Raw genomic sequence first — 6,040 nt, 5'->3', positions numbered from 1 at the left:
TAGCAATTGGTGGGTCGCTCTTGCCTATCACAGCTGCCATTGCTGGTAAGGGGTGATGGCTGTGGGCAGCCAGGGTTCCACAGTGTTAAAACATTTGAAAATGGTATAACACTGAATGGTGGAGAGAAGAAATAGACTCTAGAGTGTACCTTAGCTACCACATTCATAACCTTTATCAATCACTAACCAGTCCTGAAAGACCTGATGATTGTATAAAATGATCTGTTTGTTTTGCATATGGAGCTGTAATTTACCTGCAATTTTTGATATAGGATCTTTTAAATCTGTCCTTTACCCATTAAGGACTGAGGCAATTGTACATATTCTGATCAAAACAAAACCTGAAATTTGACTGTTCAACCATAATTTACCTCTTTCATATTAAGTGAACACACACTTGTATATCATTGTGTTCAGGAGAAGCAGGGCTTTCATTTTGTATCAAATATTTATATGGGAAACTGTTTTACATGAATAAAGTGAGAAATTTAATTTTCTTAGGTGTGCATGGCATTTTAATTAAATGTCGTCATACTATTGGCCTTTACTCCAATAAAATACACATTTGCGTTCTGTGATGTCTCCCGCGTACAACAGCTATTAAAGGACCACTATAGGCACGCAGACCAGTGCAGCTAATTGAAGTGGTCTGGGTGCCAGGTCCCTCTAGTGTTAACCCTGCAGCTGTATACATAGCAGTTTCAGAGAAACTGCTATGTTTACACTGCAGGGTTTATCCAGCCTCTAGTGGCTGTCTCATTGACAGCCGCTAGAGGCGCTTCCGCGCTTCTCATTGTGAAAATCAGTGAGAAGACAACGTCATTAAGAAATGCTTTCCTATGGGCGGTTTGAATGCGCGCAGGGAGCTCAGCGCTGGAGAAAGGTAAGTGTTTTAACCCCTCCAGCCCAGCGTGAGTGGGACTTAGTAATACTATAGAGTGGGGAAAGCGAGTTTGTTTTCCTGGCACTATAGTGGTCCTTTAAGGGATTTTGGAAACTTGCCGGGTCAAATATAGGGCTTTCCTCTTTTCAGTGTATACTCATTTGAATTTGCCAGATTGGTTATGTTGCCTTTGAGACCATATAGCAGCCCAGGAATGAACATTACCCCCATCCTGGCATACCATTTGCAAAAGTAAACAACCAAGGCTATTCAAAATGGCACTTTCACTGTTCTCATCTTGATATGTTTTTCGGTTAAGAAACATTCAAATTTGTGTTCAGCAAAGTCCCTCAAGTACACAAGTATCCCCCATTTACAGGTTTTTGGTTTTTTTTTGGTGTTTTGAGAAGTTACATAATTAACTATAGGGCTTGCAAATTAAATTCTCTGGACTTTCTGCTAGTGTTGTCAGGCAGGTCCCTCAAAATGAAATTAATCTAACCACTTATGTAAAAAATTACCTAAAAATACAAGTTTTATTGATATATAGATGTCATTCTAAGTGTATTTTGATATTAAAAGAAGACAAACTTATTCCTGACCCTAGTGTAACATGTGTGACCACCCCCCAAACCTCCCCTTAGCCCCTTTAAAAGATAAAACATAACTTATTTCCAGCACCATGCGGGTCTGACGGTGCTGGCTGCACACCCATTCGCCTCCTTGCTGACATCCTCCCTCTAAAATTTTTTTTATTTGTGCCAATCCAATACTTTCCCATATAGAAATCATTGGATTGGCTGGAGGTGGAGCCAAACACAGGCTTGGCCAGTCAGCACTTTCTTATAGAGATACATTGAATCAATGCATATCTATGAGAAAAGTTCAGGTCTTCATGCAGAGTGTAACCTAGCAGCCATCTGAGGAGTGGTTAGTGGAGATATCCCTAGGCTGTAATGTAAACACTGCATTTTCTCTGAAAAGATAGTGTTTACTGCAAAAAGCCTGAAGGGCATGATTTTATTCACCAGAACAAATATAATAAGCTGTAGTTCTGGTGACTAATGTCCCTTTATTATATAAACATTAAGGGGCTTTCTGAATTTTTTTTAAGATGGCATAGGACGTTCTGTGGCATTAATGGATTAAAACAAGTGATTTTTTTTTAAGTATTCCTTTCAATATGCCCCTTTTCACTTGCCCTTACTTGTATTTATCTTCCTTGTATCGGCTCTAAATATCTGAGTATATTTTTGTTCTGTGATTTTTCCATTCTGTGAGATTCTTTTGACTGATGGATTGTGGGTAAATCAGCTTTGCAACAAACAAAGTAAGTTTGCTTAAGCACTGCCTATTGCCAACGATCATGCGCCAATAAGAAAAAGTATAACAGCTAAGGTGAATTTATATATGAAAAACAGGGGAGGTAGAGGAACAAAAATTTGTAAAACAAAGCCTGATGGGAAGAAACAGCATAAGACTGTGTGTAAATCAGATATCTGAGAAGATTTAAAATATATGTAAAAGGAAATGCGGCCAAACAAATAATGAACATAATGCAAAGCATGGTTGACACTAATGTGGTGCCAGGAAAGTTATAAAAAAAAAACTGGCTTCTGCTCTTTTTCAAGTGAGGTGAGTTTGTGACTGGTTTACAGGTGCTGTTTCCACGGGTCCTATGCGTTCCACGACACCCTTAAAGGAACACTATAGTCGCCTAAATTACTTTAGCTAAATAAAGCAGTTTTAGTGTATAGATCATTCCCCTGCAATTTCACTGCTCAATTCACTGTCATTTAGGAGTTAAATCACTTTGTTTCTGTTTATGGAGCCCTAGCCACACCTTCCCTGTCTGATTGACAGAGCCTGCATGAAAAAAAAACTGGTTTCACTGTCAAACAGATGTAATTTACCTTAAATAATTGTATCTCAATCTCTAAATTGAACTTTAATCACATACAGGAGGCTCTTGCAGGGTCTAGCAAGCTATTAACATAGCAGGGGATAAGAAAATCTTAAACAGAACTTGCAATAAAGAGCCTAAATCGGTATTTACAGATGAAAATGAAGGAAAGGGACCTCTGTTAACAAAAAGGATAAATGAGTCATTTATTACACGTGAGTTTACAGAGGAAGAGGTTCTATTTCAACTGTCAAAAGTAAAGACAAATAAGTCAATGGGACCTGATGGAATACACCCAAAGCTATTAAAAGAGCTTAGTGGTGTACTAGCAAAACCATTAACAGATTTATTTAACCAATCATTGAAAACAGGAGTAGTCCCAGAAGATTGGAAGTTAGCGAATGTTGTGCCCATTCACAAGAAAGGTAATAGGGAGGAGTCGGGCAACTATAGGCCAGTAAGCCTTACTTCAGTAGTGGGGAAAGTGATGGAAACCATGTTAAAGGATAGGATTGTTGAACATCTAAAAACACATGGATTTCAAGACCAGAGACAACATGGGTTTACTTCAGGGAGATCATGCCAAACTAATCTTATTGATTTTTTTGATTGGGTAACTAAAATTATAGATCAGGGTGGTGCAGTAGACATTGCTTACTTAGATTTCAGTAAGGCTTTTGACACTGTTGCACATAGAAGGCTTATCAATAAACTACAATCTTTGAGTTTGGATTCGAATATTGTTGAATGGGTAAGGCAGTGGCTGAGTGACAGGCAACAGAGGGTTGTAGTCAATGGAGTATATTCGAAGCTTGGGCTTGTCACCAGTGGGGTACCTCAGGGATCTGTACTTGGACCCATTCTCTTTAATATTTTTATTAGTGATATTGCAGAAGGTCTTGATGGTAAGGTGTGTCTTTTTGCGGATGATACTAAGATATGTAACAGGGTTGATGTTCCAGGAGGGATAAGCCAAATGGAAAATGATTTAGGTAAACTAGAAAAATGGTCAGAGTTGTGGCAACTGACATTTAATGTGGATAAGTGCAAGATAATGCATCTTGGACGTAAAAACCCAAGGGTAGAGTACAAAATATTTGATAGAGTCCTAACCTCAACATCTGAGGAAAGGGATTTAGGGGTGATTATTTCTGATGACTTAAAGGTAGGCAGACAATGTAATAGAGCAGCAGGAAATGCTAGCAGAATGCTTGGTTGTATAGGGAGAGGTATTAGCAGTAGAAAGAGGGAAGTGCTCATGCCATTGTACAGAACACTGGTGAGACCTCACTTGGAGTACTGTACACAGTACTGGAGACCCTATCTTCAGAAGGATATTGATACCTTAGAGAGAGTTCAAAGAAGGGCTACTAAACTGGTTCATGGATTGCAGGATAAAACTTACCAGGAAAGGTTGAAGGATCTTAACATGTATAGCTTGGAGGAAAGACGAGACAGGGGGGATATGATAGAAACATTTAAATACATAAAGGGAATCAACACAGTAAAGGAGGAGACTATATTTAAAAGAAGAAAAACTACCACAACAAGAGGACATAGTCTTAAATTAGAGGGACAAAGGTTTAAAAATAATACCAGGAAGTATTACTTTACTGAGAGGGTAGTGGATGCATGGAATAGCCTTCCAGCTGAAGTGGTAGAGGTTAACACAGTAAAGGAGTTTAAGCATGCGTGGGATAGGCATAAGGCTATCCTAACTATAAGATAAGGCCAGGGACTAATGAAAGTATTTAGAAAACTGGGCAGACTAGATGGGCCGAATGGTTCTTATCTGCCGTCACATTCTATGTTTCTATGTTTCTATAATCAGAGTAATCCCATATATATTATTTTGTTTAAAAAAAGTAAAATAACAGAAAAAATAAACTTATTGTAAAAAATATAAGTCAAATGGAGGTGACTTTCTATAGGAAACATACCAAGTCAATCTCCACATTTAACCCCTTTGGCTCCAGGGTTTGTAATTTATTTATCCAGTATGTTTCTCTCTGAGATAGAATTAAAAAGCTATCTCCTCCCCTCCAGTTAAGGAGAACTTGTTCGCTACCCAAACATTTCAAATCAAAAGCTGGACATGACTTGCAATGGACTGGAACCAAATGGGTTGTGAGTCCTTTCTTAAAAGGACCACAATAGGCACCCAGACCACTTCAGCTCAATGAAGTGGTCTGGGTGCCAGGTCCATCTAGTGTTAACACTGCAGCTGTAAACATAGCAGTTTCAGAGAAACTGCTATGTTTACATTAGGGTTAATTCAGCCTCTAGTGGCTGTCTCACTGACAGCCGTTAGAGGCGCTTCCGCGCTTCTCACTATGAAAAATCACAGTGAGAAGACGCTAGACGTCCATAGGAAAGCATTGAGAAATGCTTTCCTATGGACTGTTTGAATGTGCGTGTGGCTCTTGCCGCGCATGCGCATTCAGCACTGACGTCGGCAGGAGGAAGAAAGTTCCCCAGCGACGAGGGAGCCTGGCGCTGGAGAAAGGCAAGTGTTTTAACCCCTTCAGCCCAGCGGGAGTGGGACCTAAAGAGTTTGTTTTCCTGGCACTATAGTGGTCCTTTAATGTTGTTGATGTACTCCACGTTTCAGATTTTTAAGGGTCTTTTTGTGCGTACTGCCTACCGCACAGACACTGCAGTAAATATACCACAAAGTCCGTGCGGCAACCAATATTTGTGCAAATGGGGAACTCTTATCCTGTAGTGGAGCTGCTAAAAGGGACACTCTAGGCACAATATCCACTTCAACTGATTGAAGTGGTTATGGTATCCATGGGCACTTGGTAGAGATATGCTTAATCCATGGCAAGCTGCAGCTGGTGCCCAGTGATGACATGACAAAAGGGGACTTATGCTCTACCATCTTTAAGAATTTTTCTTACCGTTTATTGCCAGCAATCCCTGGTGTGAATTGATATGGTATGAGCTGAAGCATAACCCAGCCTTTGTGATATTGTAACTGGGGACTGGGCTGACGAGGACTGAGCACCTCTACTAAACAGGACTCCAGGCACCATAACTACAAAAATGTGTTAATGTGGTTATGGTGCCTACATGTCCATTTAATTATACTAGACACCCCATACACCAACTCTCCATGATGCGGTTATTTACTGGCACTGACTACCTCTTATGAGACAGCAGGAAGGAAACTTCTCGTCCATTTCCAGCTAACCTACAACTAGAGATGATTAAACATATAGGAGTTCAATGGACATCCCATTCCAAAGCCA

This window comes from Pelobates fuscus, chromosome 4, assembly GCF_036172605.1.
Source record: "Pelobates fuscus isolate aPelFus1 chromosome 4, aPelFus1.pri, whole genome shotgun sequence".
Classification (NCBI taxonomy): Eukaryota; Metazoa; Chordata; class Amphibia; order Anura; family Pelobatidae; genus Pelobates; species Pelobates fuscus.
Note: the sequence above shows the minus strand (reverse complement) of the source record.